At 48.7% G+C, this 11,308-nt stretch overlaps 1 pseudogene; it reads right to left on the bottom strand.

The window, feature by feature from the left end:
- Positions 1 to 645: 645 nt before the first annotated feature.
- LOC118610428 lies at positions 646 to 764 on the bottom strand (annotated as a pseudogene).
- Between the last annotated feature and the right edge of the window lie 10,544 nt (positions 765 to 11,308).

Below are 11,308 nucleotides of genomic sequence, written 5' to 3'. Positions count from 1 at the left end.
TGAGCACTCAGATGTGATGCCCGGAACTGCTACAGCTGTTTGGTTGCCATGAGAGAAGCCGGACTGAGAATGAAGTGACAAATACGCAGAGGAGGAAATAGAAATCCAAGGGGAATTCCTAAGAAATAGAGCCAAGGCCTTGATCTAACTATACCTGAGGCCCTCCTGACTTCTAGACTTTTCTGTCACAAAAGCCAATATCCGATCCTTGTTATATAAACTAGCTTGATTAAGGTTTCTGATGCAACCAAAGAACTGTAACTAATAGAGATACAAACAGAAACTTTGAAAAAAAAGGTTGTGTGGTTAGCCTGACAAATAAGTTTGAAGAATCTGACTATGCAAAGTTTGACAAATATTTTCGCTTGAGTGTTTTCTTTCATATGCTGATATGTAATGTGGAGTTTCAGGAGGGCAGATCTCATGTAGTGTTTCTGGAACATATTATCCTCAGAATCATTTTATTATAGGACAGGGGACATCATTGAGAAATGCTGTCAGGCCTAACCCCCACCCTATAAACCTCGTTTTTTTGTTCATTTGTTTATTTGTTTGTTTTAGGTGAGGCAACCTTTGGTTGACCTCACAGATTGCAAGAACCTTGTCAGCTTACAAACCTTTATTTTTTTATTTTTTTATTTTTTATGCCTATAGCACTTGGTTTCCCTAGGTGGTCTCCCATCTAAGTACTAACCAGGCCCGACCCTGCTTAGCTTCCAAGATCAGACGGGATCGGGCTTGTTCAGGGTGGCATGGATGTAGAACCTTATTTTTTTAACCAGAAATGAGACTTGTAGTTAATGTAGACAGAGCTGAGAGGAGAGTCGAGAGAGAGGGTAAAGGTTTCAGTTCCCCAGATTTTTCCCCTGTACGGTCTGTGAGTTTCCTCCTGAAGAAGGCCCGATCTCAAACAAGTCAGACACAAATGTTAATTAGAATTTGGTGCTGAGTCAATTCCAGGAAGCTCAGTGTAGCCCAGAGAGCCGCAGCTAAGGGCGGGCGGGGGGCGGTGCATGAAGGTGATCAGGGTTCTGGTCCTGGATGATGCTGCTTGTCTTTCTGGGAAGCTTTAGGCAGATGCCTTCTCCCTAGACCTCAGTTGTCTCATCTGTGAAATGGGATAGAGTTCTATTATCAGTGATGGGTCTTCCTAGCTGTCTCTAGGCCATAGTCAGGGCTGGGTACAGGGGAAGATTTATGAGCACTTTCTCAGTGCCAGGCCCTGGAGAAAGAGAGATGAATGAGACACTTAACCCTGTTCTCCAGAAAGTCATGGTCTAGAGGGGTGTGTGTAGTGTGTGTGTGTGTGTTCTGTATAATTAACAGTCAGTTGGAGATTTTTTTTTAAAATAGATTTTAACCTGTCTACTTCTTTCCAATTACTGTTAGTCTTAGGAAACTGTGATCCTGAGGCCATACCCAGTTTCTGTGGGAAAGAGCAGCCTGATCATTTGATGATGTCTGCTGTGGACAGTCAGTAGGGAAGGCTATGTGTGCTGCATTTGTCTCTTCCTGGTAATACGATGCACGTGGAATAAGGAGGAGTGAATATTGGGCTGTGGGAGCCAGAAGGAAAACTCAGACTGGGAGAGGTTAAGGAAGGCCTTCTGGAGAGGGCATTGACATTGTATGTGATGGTTAAATGAGAGTTTGCCAGGTAGAGAAAGGTGGAAAGAGGATTCCATGATCTTGTCATATTTTTCACAAAGTCCCCTCTCTTGCTCTGAGTGGAAGGGATGGAAGAGGATGGGAGCCTGTGACAGCCAGCCAGGCCAAGGGCAGGGGCCAGACTGGGCAGTGCTAGCTAGATAATCACGTGGTTCCTTCCATTATTTCCTTTAGGTCTCTGCCCACACATGGTGTCCTGGAGGGGTTGACTCCTCTATCCATGAGGGTTCAAGGGGAGAGATGGAGCGACCTTGCACTGCAAGGATCAGCTTCTCCAGCTGAATCTACTGTTAACATTTGCCGATTCTGAATAAACAACAGTCTTGAAGCCTTGGAGCTGGGGTTGTGTGGAGCAGACCTGAGCCCGTCTCCCGCCCACCTGGGGCTCCCTGGGGGGCCTAAGAGCCTGCCTCACCTGGCTCCCTGAAACAGTACTTGGCAACTGGCCATCCAACAATATCAATGAGATTCCCCTGGCAGGAGGGGCCAAGTGGGCAGCTTCACTCCTGCTTGTCTAGGTCTTGACTCCCTGAAGAAGCTTTGGGGGAGTTGGTTAGCCCTAACGACAGTAACAATAACAATTATAACTCTCACAATATCAGACAAGCTTTCAAAACGCACGCGTTATCTAAATCCTACCATTATCACCACTGCTGCGACCTTCATTCCGGGTACTATAATCTTATCCGCATCATCACTGTAGTCTCCTTAGTGACCTCCTTGCTTCTACCGGGTCCCCTCTAGTCCACTCTCCACATAGCAGCCAAAGGGATCCCTTTAAAGCAGAAGTTAGATCGTCACTCCTCTGATTGAAATCCACCAATGGCTCCCATCTCATTCACAGTTGAAGTCAAAAACCCTATATAATCATCTGCATCCCTCCTGGTGGTCCCTGCACCTCCCGTTTACCTCTCTGACTTTATTTCCTATCATTTTTGATCACTCAGCTCTGGCCACCCTGGCCTTCTGGATTTTCTATTAACCGACTGTGAGCGCTCGTACCCCAGAACTTTTGCACCAGCTGTCTGTTATGCCTAGAATGCTTTTCTAGATAATCACGTGGTTCCCTCCATTATTTCCTTTAGGTCCCTGCCCACACATCACCTTCACCTTCTTATTGAGGTCTCCCTGGCAACCCTATCTAAAATTATATCCCTTACCCCTACTTCCCTGACCCACTCCTGTGCTTTTTCTCCATAGGACATAGCACCACCTAAAATACTATATGTTTTCCTTATTTATTAGTCTGACTCTCCCTTTAGGCATGTGTTTCATGAGGGTAGGGACAATTATCCTTTCGATCACTGTCAAGATCCCAGTCCTGAGAACACTGTCTCGTGGATATTAGGAGCTCAAAACATTTTTGTTAAATGAGTGAAGGAATGAAACTATTGAGCATCATATGCCTGACACAAGCTTCAGCTGTCTTAGCTAATCTAGGAGGTCTGCACTATGAATTTTTATTCTCATTTCCTCTTTTTAAAGTTCCTCACCAAGTTCTCTTTCCAGTCCTATGTTCGGTCTACCGATAATATCATCAAGAAAATTCTTTCCTAGTGATATATTTTTCTTTTCTAGGATGGTTCCAGCGTTTCTAGTCAGCTCTTTTTATTTTTTAAATAGTTTTCTTTTCTTTTCCTAAACTCCCCATCTGTTTATGCATGTTATCCACCTTTTCCACTAGATCTTTTAATTGATTTATTTTAGTTATTTTAAAGCCTTTGTCTGATAGCAGATGATCATTTATTTATTGAGTAGTATGTGTTGGGCATTGGGCTTTGACTTTTATCTCTTCAACAAGTTGATCTCTATGAGTAATTTGAGGCTCAATAAGAGGAGGTGACTTTTCCAAGGTCCCCTGGCCAGAAGATAAAGGCACTGTGGTCCGACCCCAGACTGCTTGCAGAGCTTTTGTTTTAGCCAACTCTGTTAGTCCACCTTCAGTCATGAGCTCTCCGGGAGACTTGGAATTAGCTCACCAATTTATCCACAAAGAAGGATCCAGGTGGCCTGGCCCCATGGCACCTTAGTGTGGCCAGGTCTCTGAAGAGTGAAGCCAGCTCAGATTCAAACCCCTCTGCTTGGCCTTCCAGACCCCCACCATCTGGCCCCATCTACCTTCCCCTCCATCCCCAGGGCTTCTCAACAGGGTGCCAAGCTGGTCCCCTCCTCTGCCAGAATCGACCATCACTTTTTTCTCAGCCTCCTCTTTCCACCCCGAAGCTTGTTCTTTTGTCTTTGTTCATGGATTCACTCGTTTAACATACACTTTTCAGTCAATTTTTACTCGATATATTTAACTCAATGATATAAGACTTCGACTTCTGGAGTCTGATGACTAGATTTGAATTCTGGTCTCTTCACTTACCAGCTGTGTAATTTCAGAAAGAAGTTCATCAGTTTGTCTCAATTTTCCCATCTGTAAAGTGGAGATAACGGGAGGGCCTATCTCAGAAAACCAATGTGAGGATTCAGTGAGTTAGACCACGAATAAGTATTGACCTGGCCTGACACGCAGCCAGCCCTCAGTAAGTGTCAGCTGTGACTAAAAGTGAATGCTGTGATGTGGGGACACAGCAGTGGCTCAGACCAGACTCTGCCTTCTGGGATCCTCCAATCCCGAGGGGCGTCAGACATGGAAACCCAATCACTGTGGCCAGGGATGGAGATGGTTCCCGTGCAGGCCCAGGCCAGGCCAGGGGAGGGGCCACTCCTTTGCCCTCTTATCTAGCTGCTTGGCCGCTCAAAGGGACAGAGTCACTGGGCTGTAAAAAGTCCAGCTGGCCAGGCCATGGCAGGGGCCCCCGCCTGCCAGCCCTTCTCCCAGCCCCTATTCCAGGCAACATGTTTGCTCTCATTGCCCAGAGAGTGGACTGAGCCCTGCAAACACAGGACTGAGACTGAGTCCCACAGGTAGATGCACAGACAGGGGATGCACTCAGTTGTGCCCACTTGCACGTCACTAAGCACATCAATTTGAGCGAGCACACTCAGACACACAGACGAGGCACACATGCAGACAGAGCACTGACATAATAACAGCTTAGACATTTCTCCTCACAACAGCCTTATGAGGAAGGTCTTATTAATACTCCCATATTAATAAGAGAGGGGTTAGGTCAGAGAGGCAGGGAGGGGTTAGGTCGTTTGCCCAAGGTCATACCAAGTAAGTGGCAGAACCTAAATTCCAACCCAGGGAGTCGCACTATAGAGATAGAACTCTTAACCATTGCACACACCCATGACGCACATACACGATGACACACTCCTTTTCAGACATGCAGACACAGACAGACACCTGCCTACTGATGGACATGGAGCACTTCCAGGATGCACAAACACTCACAAGGACGAGGCAAGGATGCCCGCACTCACTCACACTTACCCAGATGTGGAGGGCTAAGTAAACCACTGTTTAGCTCGAGACCGTACAGCTGCTTAGGAGCACGTACATGCACGCATGCGGACACACTCTCAGGGGTAGGAATGCACACGCTGCGTGCACATGTGCCTGGATCTCCCAACCCCGCCTTATCGACATGTACAGAAATGGAAAACAGCAATCAGAGGGATTCTTGTAGAAATCAGCCTGGCTTGGCTGACTTCTCCCAGGCTCCTCTTCTCTCTCCTTTGGAGTGGCAGCCCCAGGAGGGTGGGGGCTGCTATATGTGATTTCCCAACATTCCTGGTGCAGCACCTGGAACTCAGCACACACTCAACCCTGAGACTTCCCTCTCCGGAACTAGTGTCAGGCCCTTTGTGATAAAGAGACCTGACTTAACAGCCAGACAGTCCCAAGATGTTGCTCTTGGCTGCCCTCCTACTTGCAAAGCAGGTGGCTTTACCCTTCTGAGCCTCCCTCCCCCAGAGCATACCCCTGGCCACAGGGACGTCCTGGCTTGTGCTCCTGCATGCCTCAGGGGCTTTGCACTTAACGCGCATGGCTCACTCCCTTCCGCACCTCACTCAGGTCTTTGCTGAAATGCCCCCTTCCCAGTGAGGGTCTCCCTATTTCAGTTGCAGCCCCTCCTCCACTTTTCTCCTCTGCTCTTCCTACTCCAGTCTTATCACTCTTTGATACTTATCTGCAGCATTCTGCCCCCACATACAAGTTTTATTTACCTGTTTATTGTTCATCTCCACTAAAGCATACGCTCCATGAAGATGAGAGAATTGCTTCTCTCTAGTGTCTCTGAGCCCAGTGCCTGCTGTGTAGCAGGAGCTCAGTGGCTCTCTGGGGAATGGAAAACGAGATTCACCGTGAAATGTGGGTGATAGTAACAAACATCATCCGTTGGGAAGGTTAGGTGAGAACATGACATGTGGACACATATTACATGGGACATATCATCACTACCTCAGAGTTGTTTAAAAAAATGTTTGTAGGTACCACATGACTATGTTTTCCACATAATTCCTGGCTGTACTAAGCAAACTGGGGAAGTTCCTTTGCCAGCCACTACCCACAGCCCCTTCTGCCCATTCTGCCTCTTAGTTCACTGCTGTGTGCCTGATGGGCATCTTCCCAAGCCTTTCCTGTATGTTTCATCTGCACGGACATAACGAAGCATGTATATCATAAACAAATATTGTATAATAATGGGATCATCTTCCATTCATTCAGCGACTGTTTATTGAGCACCTACTATGTGCCAGGTATTTTTCTAAGACATACAAAAGTGTCAAGGCCTCTGGAGTTGACATTCTAATGAAGTAAATAGACAAGTGTAAGTATTATTTCAGGTGGTGATAGATGCTATGAAGAGATGTAAATTCAGGTAAGGCAATAAAAAATGATAGGCATGGGGCAAGGGGCTGTTATTCTGGGTGTTCAGGGGGTACCTCTGAGGAAGTGACGTCTGATCCAAGAGTTGGAGAATGGGGAAGAACAAGCCCTGTAGAAATCTGAAGCAGAGCCTTCCCGGCAGAAGGGACAGCGGGTGCCAAGCCCCTAAGGCTGGCATGAAATTAGTGGGTTGGAAAAATAGCAAAGAAGCCAGTGGGGCCAAAGCCAATTGAGTGAGGAGAGGAGTCAGAGAAGTTAGGGGTGCAGAGCACGTTGACTGTGGGGGCTGCAGTGAGCCGCCAGAAGATGTTGCTTGATCTAGTGCAGATTGTGTGTGTGCAATTTTTTTTTATTGTGGTAAAATATACATGACATAAAATGTATCATTTTAACTATTTTTAAGTGTAAGGTCAGTGGCATTAAGTGCATTCACATTGTGCGCAACCACCACCACCATCCATTTCCAGAATTCTTTTCATCTTGAAAACTGAAACTCTGTACCCATTAAACAATAACTCCCCACTCCCTTCCCCCCAGCCCCTGGCAACCAACATTCTACTTTCTGTCGCTATGGATTTGACTGCTCAAAAGACCTCATATAAATGGAATCATACAGCATTTGTCTTTTTGTGACTGGCTTATTTTACTTAGCATAATGTCCTCAAGGTTCATCTGTGTTGTAGCCTATGTCAAAATGTTATTTCTTTTTAAGGCTGAATAATATTCCATTGTATTTTTGCATCACATTTTTTAAATCCATTCATTCTTCAATGGATACTGAGCTGCTTCTACTCTTGGCTCTTGTGAATAATGCTGCTATGAACATGGTGTATAAACATTTGTTTGAGATCCTGCTTCCAATTCTTTTGGATTTATACCCAGAAGTAGAACTGCTGGATCACATGGTCATTCCCCGACCTATCCCGGGGCTGCAGGGGAGGGGGCCCTAAGGAAGGGCAGAGGCAGGAGACCAGCAGGCTGTATGGCACTTTGCCTCACTTGCCCTGTGGCCCACCTGTCTCTCTAATGATTCAGGGCACTTTCGCTTCCACCCTTTGGTTCACCTCATCCAGGCTCTAGGAATCAGCTGTGACCAGGTGTACGTGCCCTTTGGACGGACAAGAATGAAGCTGAGGGGCTGGGAGTCCCAGCCAGCTCCCTTGAATCCAGAGTCTTTCTTGCGGCTGATGGAGGGGGATGAGATGGGAAGGATGGGGGAATGCTGGGGTGCGGGCGTGTGGACCACAGCACTAAGGACCCTCCTGTTTGTTTCCCGCTCATGCCAGGCAGGGTTGGGTGGCTGGAGAGCACACAACCAGAGAAGCTCTGCCTGACTGTGCCAAGACACTAACGAGCCTGAAATCCAACCCAGGACATCCAGGGACCTGGAGAGCAATGGGAAGCAGCGCCTTAATTAACCACCTGCAGCCCAGGAAATCCATCCTGTTTACTGGCAATTTAGGGGTCTCACCCTGGGGGACCACCTGCCATTTGCATTAAGACTGGGGTATCTCTGAGCAGGGCAGGAGCCCTGAGACAGCTACCACTGGCCTTGCACCCCATTCTGTGCCTTCAGAGGCCCCATGAGTCCAGTCAGTGGGAGGGCACATCCCCGGCCACAGTCCGCCTTAATATATCTGCTTGGGAAAATGAATGAAGGCCACTGGCATTCATTGAGCTGTGGGTCAGGTAGATTCTCCCACTCCATCCTGGTACCCCAGGGAGGAGGGTATGGTCAGGCCACCAGCAAATGGGCTGAGGGACACTTGCCCAAGTCATGCTGAGAGAAAGTGCTGGAGGCAGGCTCCACACAGGCGTTCTGACCCCGAAGCTCTGGCTGCCACCGCTTCGCCCATGACCTCCCCCTTTGTATCCTGAGGGCAGCTAGAGTACTGGCAGAGCCACCAGGAGAAGTCTCTTCTGACCTGAGCAGGAGTCTGTCCTTGGCAAAGGCCCACTCTCAGTGGCCTTCCTTTCCTGGGACGTTTCCCCCCGACCCCTCATTTTTTTCATTTTTTGACTGATGAAGTTCTGGAAGGATGAAAGGAAGAGATTTTGCTTCCCTGAGCCGGGGCCGGGGCCTGGGTGGGGTTGGAGGCCTGACCCGAAGCCCTCATCCTTCCCCACTGGCTTCCCTTCCTTCTGTAAGCATCCAGGTCCCCTGGTCTCTCCTACCCATTCGGCCCCTCCCTTTCTCCTCCTCCCTTCCCTTCTCTACTTGATCTGCCTCTACATCTCACTTCAGGACAGCCACATGAACCTCCTTGCTTTCCTCAAACGCGAGGGTCATCACTCTGCCTCAGGGCCTTTGCACTTGCTATTCCCGCTGCCTGGAACTGTCTGCCCTCCATTCCACTCCTGCGCCTCCTTAAGATCTGTGCTCAAACGTCAGGTCAGCTTTTCAGTGAGAACTTTCCTGACATTCGCTTAAAGCTGCAACCTCCCTGCCCCTCCCGGCGTCTCCACCCTTTCCCTACACTACTTTGTTTTCCTCCACAGAACTCAGCACCACCCATCACTCATTAACTATTCTGCTATCATTCATTTACTCATTTGCCTATGTCTTCTGTCTAGATGGCACGCCCCACGAGGCCAGGGATTTCTGTCTGTTATGTTTGCTGCTGCGTCTTCAGTGCCTGGAACAGTGCCTGGCGCCACGTGGGAACTCCACAAAATGCACTGAACTCATGAATTCACGAACCATCTTCCCCCACTGCCACTGCCCTCCCCCGGTGCAGCCCGCAGTCATCCCTCCCCTGGAAGCTGCCACAGCCCCCAGCCTGGTCTTCCCTTGACCAGTCTCGCCTCATTCAGGCAGTTTCCTACCAGCAGTCAAAGTGAGCTTATTAAAGCGCAATTCCGACCAGGTCATCTCCTGATGGAAACTCTTCAGTGGGTCCCATCTCATGTCATGAAACCCACAGTCCATAATGTGGCCTGCGAGGACCTGCCTGATCTGGACCCCAGTTGCCCTTGGCCTTATCGCCTGCCCCTTTCCCTCTGCTTAGCTGCACTGGCCTCCTCAGTGCTCCCTGGACACGTCGAGCCCCGCTTCAACCTCAGGGCCTTTGTACTTGCTGTTCCTGCCTGGTGGAATGCTCTTCTCTGCATCTTTCCATGGCTGGCTTGGTCACTTGCATCTTAGGCTAACACTGCGTCCTCGGAAAAGACTTCCCTGACTACTGGTTCTCTACCAAGTCACTCTCATTTTGTTTTCTTGTCTCCACGTCAAGTCTCACAATTCGAGCTCATTTTGTTTGTATATTTGTTTATTATCTCCCTGACTAGATTGTGAGCTTCCTGAGAGCAGGTCCTTGTTAGCTCACTTTTCATAGCTCGGAGGAAACACCTGGCACACAGTAGGTGCTCAATACGTACTGGCTGAGTGGACGAGCATCTGAGCACTTGCAGGTATTTTTCCTGTTACTCCTCCTCCCCGCCCTCACAAGCTGGGGATGGTGATACCCATCCGATAGATGATGAGACGAGTGCCTGGGTCACATGGCGGGTGAGAGATTGTGTCCGTATGTTTCTTCATGTGTTTCTATGTGTGTCTGCATGTGTCTCTGAGTGCCCAAGTATCCTCTGTGTGTGTCTCTGCATATCTGAGTCTCCGGGCTTCTCAGTAGCTCTCTGGATTCCCGTGTATCTCTCTCTCTGTGTATATTTTTCCTTGTGGCTGCTGTGTATATCTCTGTTGTGCTCTCTCGCTCTCTGTCTTCCCCCACCCTCGCGTGTGTGTGTGTGTGTGCGTGCGTGCGTGTGTGTGTGTGTGAGTCTCTGTGTCTATGTATACCATTGTGAGGCCCTTCATGTTAGCTGTTCTTGTCTCTTTCGGTCCCTGAGTGTGAGAGTCCACCCCTCCATCTCTGTCAGCTCTTCTTGCCCCCACTGAGTAGCTCCAGTGGCCCTACGATCTCCCAGCTGCCAGGTCCCTTGAGCTCCTTGGCACCTGGGAGCTGGAGCAGAGCAGAGGGGGCAGGCAGGCGCTGTGCATCCCCGGAGCTGCATATATCTCAACCCTTGGACCCCCACCGCCCTCTAGGATTGGCTTCCGACTTAAAATTGCCAATCCCAGATCAAGCTGCCAGGAGCCCGCACTGGCTGGTTCCCATGGCAACATGGAAGCCGCCAGGCCGTGCTCATAAAACAGGTCATAAAGCAGAGGGATGGGAGGAGGAGCAAGGCTGCAGGGCTGAGAGAGGGGCCTGCTGCCCGTAGGTGCTGGGGCCTCTTCCTTCAGAAATCTCACCATCCACCTAGTGGGCAACCAGGCCCAGGCCCTGTTTCTGCCCCATGTTGAGAGCTCCTTTGTGTCCTGAGCCTCAGTTTCCTTCCTCGTGAATGGGAATAATGGCTCCATGGTACTGCCTTCAGGTACCATGTTGCTTAGATTTAAGAAGGCCCTGGTGAAAGGCCCAGTTGGACTTGAGCCCAGGGTAGAGCATTCTGAGCCTCATTTTCCCCATCAGCGAAACAGTGAGCTATGGGGAAACAGCCTGGTGAATGGAAAGAACCAGGCTTAAGAGAGCACTGGGTTCAAACCCAGTTCCGTCTATAGGCTGTGTGACCATGGTAAGTGGCTTAAGTCTCTGAGCCAAACTTGTTCACCTCTAAAATGGAGACGAAAATGTCATAAGTTTTTTCGTGAGAATTAAATTAAAGTCAGTAAAAAAACACTTAGCATAGTGCCTGTTCCAAAGACTGGCTGTGACTTTTTGGGTCCTAATCATCCACCTAATAATAACAACTAATAATAATAACAGTGGTTAATCTGTACCAAGTAGTTATCTAAATGCTTTGTGCATAGCAATTTATTTTATCCTTACAAGTTGTAATTATTCCCATTTTATA

Source organism: Rousettus aegyptiacus, unplaced genomic scaffold, assembly GCF_014176215.1.
Source record: "Rousettus aegyptiacus isolate mRouAeg1 unplaced genomic scaffold, mRouAeg1.p scaffold_m13_p_12, whole genome shotgun sequence".
Taxonomy (NCBI): domain Eukaryota; kingdom Metazoa; phylum Chordata; class Mammalia; order Chiroptera; family Pteropodidae; genus Rousettus; species Rousettus aegyptiacus.
Note: the sequence above shows the minus strand (reverse complement) of the source record. Positions and strands in the feature narration are given on the sequence as shown.